Source organism: Oncorhynchus mykiss, chromosome 20 (assembly GCF_057628025.1).
Source record: "Oncorhynchus mykiss isolate SJ-2025 chromosome 20, ASM5762802v1, whole genome shotgun sequence".
Lineage (NCBI taxonomy): Eukaryota > Metazoa > Chordata > Actinopteri > Salmoniformes > Salmonidae > Oncorhynchus > Oncorhynchus mykiss.
In genome coordinates, this window is record NC_143041.1 from 36,652,046 (window position 1) to 36,663,433 (window position 11,388).

Genomic DNA, 11,388 nt, shown 5'->3' on the forward strand with positions numbered 1-11,388 from the left:
AGCCACACTACGAAATGCTTTCAAATAAACCACCATTCATAATACTGTGAATATATAGTTTCACAGACATAGTGTTGCATTTTTTTCTGGTTTGTGCAAAATCGTTAAGGATAATATAAAAGCAGTCTGCACACCACCAAGGTGAATTAGTTTAGTCTTGACACTTGGTTGACAGTGTTGGGCGATGGGTAATGTATTGATGCTCGAGTGCCAAATCAACACACACTTTATTTAACCAGGTAGGCAAGTTGAGAACAAGTTCTCATTTACAATTGCGACCTGGCCAAGATAAAGCAAAGCAGTTCGACACAAACAACAACACAGAGTTACACATGGAGTAAAACAAACATACAGTCAATTATACAGTAGGAAAAGTCTATATACAATGTGAGCAAATGAGGTGAGATAAGGGAGGGAAAGGCAAAAAGGCCATGGTGGCGAAGTAAATACAATATAGCAAGTAAAACACTGGAATGGTAGATTTGCAGTGGAAGAATGTGCAAAGTAGAAATATAAATAATGGGGTGCAAAGGAGCAAAATAAATACATAAATACAGTAGGGGGAGAGGTAGTTGTTTGGGCTAAATTATAGATGGGCTATGTACAGGTTCAGTAATCTGTGAGCTGCTCTGACAGCTGGTGCTTAAAGCTAGTGATAAGAAGAGGTCTAAGCCATCAGGTGTCCAGTCTAGGAAAAAGAGGAAAGAAAGAGAGGAGAAACACATAAAAGATAAAGGTATGCAGCTATGTCATCTCTTTATGAGTATAATATTATGCATGTAATGAAATAGGCTAGTAAAACACTTATGTTTGCTAGTCTATGTTGCTATGTTGCTTGCTATGCTATTACACATAGGGCGACAATATTCCTTTTTTTGTCCAACTAGCTTACATAACACTGGATATAATTTCACACAGTTTCATCATGATAATGTGTGTAGCCTGCAGTAAAATGATTACAACCTAACTAGCACATTCTTGATTTGGTTGACTTTCATTGAGGTGACATCATAAAGGTTTTCTGTGATTGTATTGACTAGGTCCTGAGCTCAGTAAGGGGGATTTCCAATGCTGTAGGCTAACTTAAAAGATGTCTATATTATGCTGATATTTTGTATCTTTTGTGATATAACGAGCATTTTGGGGTGTCTTATGCCTAGAATTAGCCAAGGAGGTTGTATGGTTCATGTGGTTGCTATTCTGAAAGTTTGATAAATTGTGCAAAATGACATGTATATTTAATTGTGCAACAAATGTATTTAGGGTGTCAGACTCACATACTGTATTTCAATGCAAATTCAGGGGCACTTCTGAAATATTTTGGAGCACCGTCTGGCACTGGCCAGGATGAGGAGCCATCCACCTCCTCAGCCACACAGGCCTCTTCGGAAATTATCTCGGAGCGTCAGGATATCAAGTAGAATAACAACTCAATGTTTATATCCCAGGACAAATTAGCTAGCATCAGCAAGCTAGCTAAATAGGACAAATTAGCTAGCAAGTGCAAGCTAACTAGCTAAATTGCAAAAAAGTTTAATGCTTTTCAACCTGTTCCCAAATTAATGACATTGGTTCAGAGTTTGTTTTGATATTTTAAGCTGCGTGTCGTGATCGCGTTTGGTGTAGGGGGACGAAATATATTTATGCACGATAGCGCACGATGGCGTACACGCACAGCCGGTTTGGGTTCCGTGTTAGGGGACACACAGAAACACTGTACGCTCCATCAAATTTTAATTTCCTCAAAGAGGTTGAACTGATGGCCCAATTTGATGTAGTCATGAAAGAGCACCTTAACGTCCAAAAAGGGACCTTGAGTCACACCACCTTGGCCACCAAATTCAGAATTAACTTATTGATTTGTTGAGCAGCAAGGTCAATTTAATAATGGTGAGTGACATCAAGCTGGCAAAATCATTCTAGATTGCACCTCAGATTTCAGCCACACTGTACAGTTGTCAGTTGTGATTAGAATTGTGTTACTGAAGGAGGAGCCCCACATAAAGGAACATTTTATGGGGGTTTTGCCAGCAGAGGAGTCCACGGGCCAACATATGGAATCCCTGATTCTCAGATTAGAGAAGCTAAAAATTCCTTTTGAGGACTGCAGAGGACTATCATGTTTCAGGTAAGACCCAAGTGCAGACTTTGTTTAAGTAACAATGTTAATTACAACAACAGGGATAGGCAAACGACAGGTCAAGGCAGGCAGGGGTCGGTAATCCAGAGTAGGGGCAAAGGCACCAGATGGCAGGCAGGCTCAGGGGCAGGCAGAGTGGTCAGGCAGGTGGGCTCAGTCAGGACAAGCAATTGTCAAAACCAGGAGGGTGAGAAAAGAGAGACTGGGGAAAAGCAGGAGCTGAGAAACATAACACTGGTTGACTTGACAAACAAGATGAACTGGCAACAGACAAACAGAGAACACAGGTATAAGTACCCAGGGGACAATGGGGAAGATGGGCAACACCTGGAGTGGGTGGAGACAAGCACAAGAACAGGTGAAACAGATCTGGGTGTGACAATGACACTCTTATGATAATGGGGCCAACATGAGAGGCAAAAACAAAGGTGTCCAAGCCAGACTCCTGGAAATGAATCCAAGAGCTCTATTTGTGCCATGTGGGGCTCACATATTGAACCTGGTTGTGGCTGATGCTGCTAAAAGTTCTGTCGATGCCACAGGTTACTTTGGCATCTTATACAAACTGTACACCTTGTTCTCAGCCTCCACACAGTGATGAGCCATCCTGAAAAAACATGTGGACATCCCTTTGAAGATGTGGACTTAGACAAGGTGGGAGAGGAAAGTTAAGAGTTTCAAGCCACTGAGGTATCAGGCAGCAGCGGTGAGAGGGGCACTGATTGAGGTGAGGGATCAAACCAAAGACCCTGTGATAAAGATTGAGGCCCAGTCCTTGTCAGAGAAGGTGGGATCATACCACTTCAGCATCTGTACAGTGGTGTGGTATGACATCTGGAGCCAGATCCAACATGTGATCAAGCTGATGCAGTCTCCCAGTATGCATGTGGATGTTGCAGTCAGTCTTCTCAGAAAGACAGAGAGAGGTCTCAGCAACTCCAGGGCGACAGGCTTTATGACTGCACAAGCGTCAGCCAAGGATATTTGCGAGGCTATGAATGTAGTACATGAATGTTCTACAACAAAAAAGGCTGAGGTCCACAAAGCAGGACATTTCATACGGATCATTTGATGAGCCTTTGAGTGATGCCCTGAAGAAGCTGGATGGGACGTTTTTCAATGTCATCGTTGATGCTGCAACCTCAGCCCTTCAGGAAAGATTTTCCACCTTGGAAAATGTGGGGGAGAAGTTTGGAGTGCTGTCAGCCTTCCAAAGTCTCTCAAATGAGGAGCTGACAGAGCAATGTGAGGTCCTTAGTATGACTCTGCACTATAAAGAACACTCAGAACTTGGATGGCAGAGATCTTGCACAAGAACTGAAGAACTTGCCTGACTTGCCATTGAAGACCATGACCCTGCTTGAGCTGCTGATATTTATGCACGAAAGGGAGCTCTCAGAAATATATCCACATTTGTGGACTGCTCTCAGAATTAGTCTTACTCTTCCAGTGACCGTAGCTGAAGCAGAGAGGAGCTTTTCAAAGCTGAAGCTCATCAAATCCTACCTGAGCTCCACCATGTCACAGGAACACCTTAGTGGCCTTGCTGTCATCAGTATTAACCATGCAGTAGCTGGGCAGATTTCTTATGTTGATGTAATTGATGACTTTGCATCAAGGAAGGCAAGAAAGGTCAGGGTTTAGATGGCAGTTTTACAATTTAGTTTGTGTGTTTCTTGTTTGAAGTGCAATAGTATAATAATCAAATTCTCTTCTTTATAAGTGTGTTATTCTATTTGTGTATTTATGTGATATAGAATTTGTGCAATTTAGTTTTATTTGTGTTTTTGTTTGCAATAGGGTAATGGTGTAATAAGTCAATACTCTTTTTTGTTTGTATTTATACACTACAATTTGTTTCTATTTGTCTTTGTTACTTCTTTTTTTATATTTATGAGTGTTATTTTTGTGTATATATATATATATATATATATATATATATATATATACAGTGCCTTGCGAAAGTATTCGGCCCCCTTGAACTTTGCGACCTTTTGCCACATTTCAGGCTTCAAACATAAAGATATAAAACTGTATTTTTTTGTGAAGAATCAACAACAAGTGGGACACAATCATGAAGTGGAACAACATTTATTGGATATTTCAAACTTTTCTAACAAATCAAAAACTGAAAAATTGGGCGTGCAAAATTATTCAGCCCCTTTACTTTCAGTGCAGCAAACTCTCTCCAGAATTTCAGTGTGGATCTCTGAATGATCCAATGTTGACCTAAATGACTAATGATGATAAATACAATCCACCTGTGTGTAATCAAGTCTCCGTATAAATGCACCTGCACTGTGATAGTCTCAGAGGTCCGTTAAAAGCGCAGAGAGCATCATGAAGAACAAGGAACACACCAGGCAGGTCCGAGATACTGTTGTGAAGAAGTTTAAAGCCGGATTTGGATACAAAAAGATTTCCCAAGCTTTAAACATCCCAAGGAGCACTGTGCAAGCGATAATATTGAAATGGAAGGAGTATCAGACCACTGCAAATCTACCAAGACCTGGCCGTCCCTCTAAACTTTCAGCTCATACAAGGAGAAGACTGATCAGAGATGCAGCCAAGAGGCCCATGATCTCTCTGGATGAACTGCAGAGATCTACAGCTGAGGTGGGAGACTCTGTCCATAGGACAACAATCAGTCGTATATTGCACAAATCTGGCCTTTATGGAAGAGTGGCAAGAAGAAAGCCATTTCTTAAAGATATCCATAAAAAGTGTCATTTAAAGTTTGCCACAAGTCACCTGGGAGATACACCAAACATGTGGAAGAAGGTGCTCTGGTCAGATGAAACCAAAATGGAACTTTTTGGCAACAATGCAAAATGTTATGTTTGGCGTAAAAGAAACACAGCTGAACACACCATCCCCACTGTCAAACATGGTGGTGGCAGCATCATGGTTTGGGTCTGCTTTTCTTCAGCAGGGACAGGGAAGATGGTTAAAATTGATGGGAAGATGGATGGAGCCAAATACAGGACCATTCTGGAAGAAAACCTGATGGAGTCTGCAAAAGACCTGAGACTGGGACGGAGATTTGTCTTCCAACAAGACAATGATCCAATACATAAAGCAAAATCTACAATGGAATGGTTCAAAAATAAACATATCCAGGTGTTAGAATGGCCAAGTCAAAGTCCAGACCTGAATCCAATCGAGAATCTGTGGAAAGAACTGAAAACTGCTGTTCACAAATGCTCTCCATCCAACCTCACTGAGCTCGAGCTGTTTTGCAAGGAGGAATGGGAAAAAATGTCAGTCTATCGATGTGCAAAACTGATAGAGACATACCCCAAGCGACTTACAGCTGTAATCGCAGCAAAAGATGGCGCTACAAAGTATTAACTTAAGGGGGCTGAATAATTTTGCACGCCCAATTTTTCAGTTTTTGATTTGTTAAAAAAGTTTTAAATATCCAATAAATGTCGTTCCACTTCATGATTGTGTCCCACTTGTTGTTGATTCTTCACAAAAAAATACAGTTTTATATCTTTAGGTTTGAAGCCTGAAATGTGGCAAAAGGTCGCAAAGTTCAAAGGGGCCGAATACTTTCGCAAGGCACTGTATGTATATACAGTGGAGAGAACAAGTATTTGAAACGGTTTTCCTACTTACAAAGCATGTAGAGGTCTGTAATTTTTATCATAGGTACACTTCAACTGTGAGAATCTAAAAAACGGAATCTAAAACAAAAATCCAGAAAATCACATTGTATGATTTTTAAGTAATTAATTTGCATTTTATTGCATGACATAAGTATTTGATACATCAGAAAAGCAGAACTTAATATTTGGAACAGAAACCTTTGTTTGCAATTACAGAGATCATACGTTTCCTGTAGTTCTTGACCAGGTTTGCATACACTGCAGCAGGGATTTTGGCCCACTCCTCCATACAGACCTTCTCAGATCCTACAGGTTTTGGGGCTGTCGCTGGGCAATACGGACTTTCAGCTCCCTCCAAAGATTTTCTATTGGGTTCAGGTCTGGAGACTGGCTAGGCCACTCCAGGACCTTGATGCTTCTTACGGAGCCACTCCTTCGTTGCCCTGGCTGTGTGTTTCGGGTCATTGTCATGCTGGAAGACCCAGCCACGACCCATCTTCAATGGTCTTACTGAGGGAAGGAGGTTGTTGGCTAAGATCTCGCGATACTTGGCCCCATCCATCCTCCCCTCAATATGGTGCAGTCGTCCTGTCCCCTTTACAGAAAAGCATCCCCAAAGAATTATGTTTCCACCTCCATGCTTCACGGTTGGGATGGTGTTCTTGGGGTTGTACTCATCCTTCTTCTTCCTCCAAACACGGCGAGTGAAGTTTAGACCAAAAAGCTCTATTTTTGTCTCATCAGACCACATGACCTTCTCCCATTCCTCCTCTGGATCATCCAGATGGTCATTGGCAAACTTCAGAAGGGCCTGGACATGTGCTGGACATGGACCTTGCGTGCGCTGCAGGATTTTAATCCATGACGGCGTAGTGTGTTACTAATGGTTTTCTTTGAGACTGTGGTCCCAGCTCTCTTCAGGTCATTGACCAGGTCCTGCCGTGTAGTTCTGGGCTGATCCCTCACCTTCCTCATGATCATTGATGCCCCACGAGGTGAGATCTTGCATGGAGCCCCAGACCGAGGGTGATTGACCGTCATCTTGAACTTCTTCCATTTTCTTCTTAAAGAAAAACTAACAGGTCTGTGAGAGCCGGAATTCTTACTGGTTGGTAGGTAATCAAATACTTATGTCATGCAATAAAATGCAAATGAATTACTTAAAAATCATACAATGTTATTTTCTGGATTTTTGTTTTAGATTCCGTCTCTCACAGTTGAAGTGTACCTATGATAAAAAATCGGCAGTGTTTCAAATACTTGTTCTCCCCACTGTATAACCCCAAATCTGTAAACACGGGCACCTTCATAGATATCATCCTAACTAACTCAACCTCCAAATACACTTCTGCTGTTTTCAATCAAGATCTCAGCGATCACTGCCTCATCGCCTGCATCCGTAATGGGTCTGTGAGCAAATGACCACCCCTCATCACTGTCAAACGCTCCCTAAAACACTTCTGCGAGCAGTCCTTTCTAATCGACCTGGCCGGGGTATCCTGGAATGACATTAACCTCATCCCGACAGTAGAGGATGCCGGGTTATTCTTTAAAAGTGCCTTCCTCACCATCTTAAATAGGCATGCCCCATTCAAAAAATGTAGAACCTGGAATAGATATAGCCCTTGGTTCACTCCAGACCTGTCTGCCCTTGACCAGCACAAAAACATCCTGTGGCGTTCTGCATTAGCATCGAATAGCCCCCGTGATATGCAACTTTTCAGGGAAGTTAGGAACCAATATACACAGGCAGTTAAGAAAGCTAAGGCTAGCTTTTTTAAACAGAAATTTTCATCCTGCAGTACAAACTCAAAAAAGTTCTGGGACACTGTAAAGTCCATGGAGAATAAGAGCACCTCATCCCAGCTACCCACTGCTCTGAGGCTAGGAAACACTGTTACAACCGACAAATCCACTATAATTGAGAATTTCAATAAGCATTTCTCTACATCTGGCCATGCTTTCCACCTGGCTACCCCTACCCCGGTCAACTGCCCGGCACCCTCCACAGCAACCCGCCCACGCCCCCACCATTTCTCGTTCACCCATATCCAGATAGCTAATGTTCTGAAAGAGCTGCAAAATCTGGACCCCTAAAAATCAGCCGTGCTAGACAATCTGAACCCTCTCTTTCTTAAATTATATGCAGAAATTGTTGCAACCCCTATTACTAGCCTGTTCAACCTCTCTTTCGTATCGTCTGAGATTCCCAAAGATTGGAAAGCTGCCGCGGTCATCCCCCTCTTCAAAGGGGGACACACTCTAGACCCAAACTGCTACAGACCTATATCTATCCTACCCTGCATCTCTAAGGTCTTCGAAAGCCAGGTTAACAAACAGATTACTGACCATTTTGAATCACATCGTACCTTCTCCACTATGCAATCCAGCATCACTACTCTGGACGGCTCTGACTTAGAATACGTGGATAACTACAAATACCTAGGTGTCTGGCTAGACTGTAAACTCTCCTTCCAGACTCACATTAAGCATCTCCAATCAAAAATGTAATCTAGAATCGGCTTCCTATTTCGCAACAAAGCTTCCTTCACTCATGCTGCCAATTATACCCTCGTAAAACTGACCATCCTACCGATCCTTGACTTCGGCGATGCCATCTATAAAATAGCCTCCAACACTCTACTCAGCAAACTGGATGTAGTCTATCACAGTGCCAGCCGTTTTGTCACCAAAGCCCCATATACTACCCACCACTGCGACCTGTACGCTCTCGTTGGCTGGCCCTCGCTTCATACTCGTCGCCAAACCCACTGGCTACAGGTTATCTACAAGTCTCTGCTAGGCAAAGCCCCGTCCTATCTCAGCTTGCTGGTCACCATAGCGGCACCCACTCGTAGCACACGCTCTAGCAGGTATATCTCACTGGTCACCCCCAAAGCCAATTCCTCCTTTGGTCGCCTTTCCTTACAGTTCTCTGCTGCCACTGACTGGAACGAACTGCAAAAATCACTGAAACTGGAGATTCCCATCTCCCTCACTAGCTTTAAGAACCAGCTGTCAGAGCAGCTCACAGATCACTGCACCTGTTCATAGCCCATCTGTATACAGCCCATCTATCTACCTCATTCCCATACTGTATTTATTTATTTTGCTCCTTTTGCACCCCAGTATCTCTACTTGCACATCCATCTTTTGCACATCTACCATTCCAGTGTTTAATTGCCATATTGTAATTACTTCACCACCATGGCCTATTTATTGCCCTAACTCCCTTATTTGACCTTATTTGCACTCACTGTATATAGACTTTTTTCCTTTTTTTTCCTATTGTATTATTGACTGTATGTTTTGTTCATTCCATGTGTAACTCTGTGTTGTTGTATGTGTCGAACTGCTATGCTTTATCTTGGCCAGGTCGCAGTTGCAAATGAGAACTTGTTCTCAACTAGCTTACCTGGTTAAATAAAGGTGAAAAAAAATGCTAAGCGTCAGTATAGAGACAAAGTAGAGTCGCAATTCAACAGCTCAGACAAGAGAGGTATGTGGCAAGCACAGCTTCCACACCACCAGATGGATATCAACAGACCACCAACTTACTACCCTGAGACAAGTCCAAACAGGAAGATCACATCAGTGACTCAACACACTCAAGTTAAGTATAGCAACAACAACAAAAAACTGTCACGACGCACTAAGGACATCATGAAAGAGCACTAGTAAGCCAGTGACTGAGGTCACGTAATAGGGTCAGAGGCAGAGAATCCCAGTGGAGAGAGGGGAGCCAGGCCAGGCAAAGACAGCAAGGGTGGTTTTGTCTCATCACATACTCTGCTTTTACTGATATGATCTATCCCGTTGCCTAGTCACTTTATCCCTACCGATATGTACCTATCTACCTCCATTACCTCGTACCCCTGCACATGGACTCGGTACCTGTACCCTGCGTATACAGCCAAGTTATCATTACTCATTGTGCATTTATTCCTTGTGTTATTATCTTTCTATAACTGATCTATCCTTTGTGTTATTTTTTACTATTTCTGTTTCTGTTTTCTGCATTGTTGGGAAGGGCCTGTAAGTAAGCATTTCACTGTTAGTCTACACCTGTTGTGACAAATTCAATTTTATTTGATCTATTTATTTTGAAAGAGAAAATATTCGGTCTAATAGGTTGTTAACTTAGTAGAGAGAAAACATTACACAATACAGGATCTGGAAAGGAGCCTAGCATACTTGGCAACTGGCCTTTTATCCTTGTTCAAATGAAGGTTATAATGTCAGACAGTTGGGGAGTGGAATGAGATGGTTTGGCGATTATGTGTGAAAGACACACACACACATACATGCAGCCTATAGGAAGAGGGATGTGACAGGCTACTGCCTACTAAAATAATGAAGTTGCCCCTGCCAATATCAGTCATTCTCTTTGGGTAGGTTAACACTAAATAAAAAGCCAACCCCCCAATTTCAATTTCAGCAATAGCATCTAATTTTAGCCAAAATGTGTGATTTCACTTCGCCCTTGGCTTTCTCGTTGATCGTCTGTTTAATTTCGATAACAATAGCTATAGCCAAAGAGGTGCTATAGACTAGCGCTCTACGCCCGTGTCTCTCTTTCAATGCGTTTCACCTGGAAGAGATAAGAGAGGCACATTCTCTCGGCCGCCACATCATCCTCCTCTCAGCAGTAGCTCGACCCTTATCCGTGAAAGTGAACTGCATAGACAGAGTAGGTTAGTATGGAAAGAGAGGCTATACAGGCACGCCTGGTGCTCACATGGATGACGTATGTCGCGCAGTGGAAAGTCGTGGGTGGATTCGGTTCAGTCAGTCAAGCTAGTTAATGCTGGCAACAGCAGCGGCATTGTGCTAGCTATGAAGCAAAGGTGTGTTTATATCGATGGGGAAATATGGTATTGGCCACCATCTCTAATTTGTTCCATCCCACTTGATAGCAGCCTACACGATAAATTACTTGTAATAGGCTATTGATAGTAATCATCTGGATGTCACCGGGATAATCTATACTGGTCAATGCTAGGGAGAGTTTGTGCTGCAAACCAACAACACAGCAACACGGGTCACCGTGTCCTTAGCTCCTACTTGCTGCAGTAAATAGAGGGAAGTACTGCAGCTTTACTGAACAAAAATATCAAAGCAACATGTAGTTGTTGGTCCCATGTTTCATTGGTCGCCAAAAAATATCCCATAAATGTTCCAAAAGCTTATTTATCTCAAATTTTGTGCACAAATGTGTTTACACCCCTGTTAGTGAGCCTGACAGGCGTGGCATATCAAGGAGCTGATTAAACGGCACGATCATTACACAGGTGCATCTTGTGCTAGGGACAATAAAAGGCCACTCTTAAAATATGAAGTTTTGTCACACAACAATGCCACAGATGTCTCAAATTTTGAGGGAGCATGCAATTGTCATGCTGACTGCAGGAATGTCCACCAGAGCTGTTGCCAGATAATGTCATGTTAATTTCTCTTCCATGAACCACATCCAACGTCGTTAAAAATAAATATTTGGCCATATGTCCAACTGGCCTCACAACTGCCGACCATGTATAACCACGCCAGCCCAGGAACTTCACATCTGGCTTCTTCACCTGTTGGATCGTCTGAGACCAGCCACCCGGACAGCTGATGAAACAGAAGTATTTCTGTCTG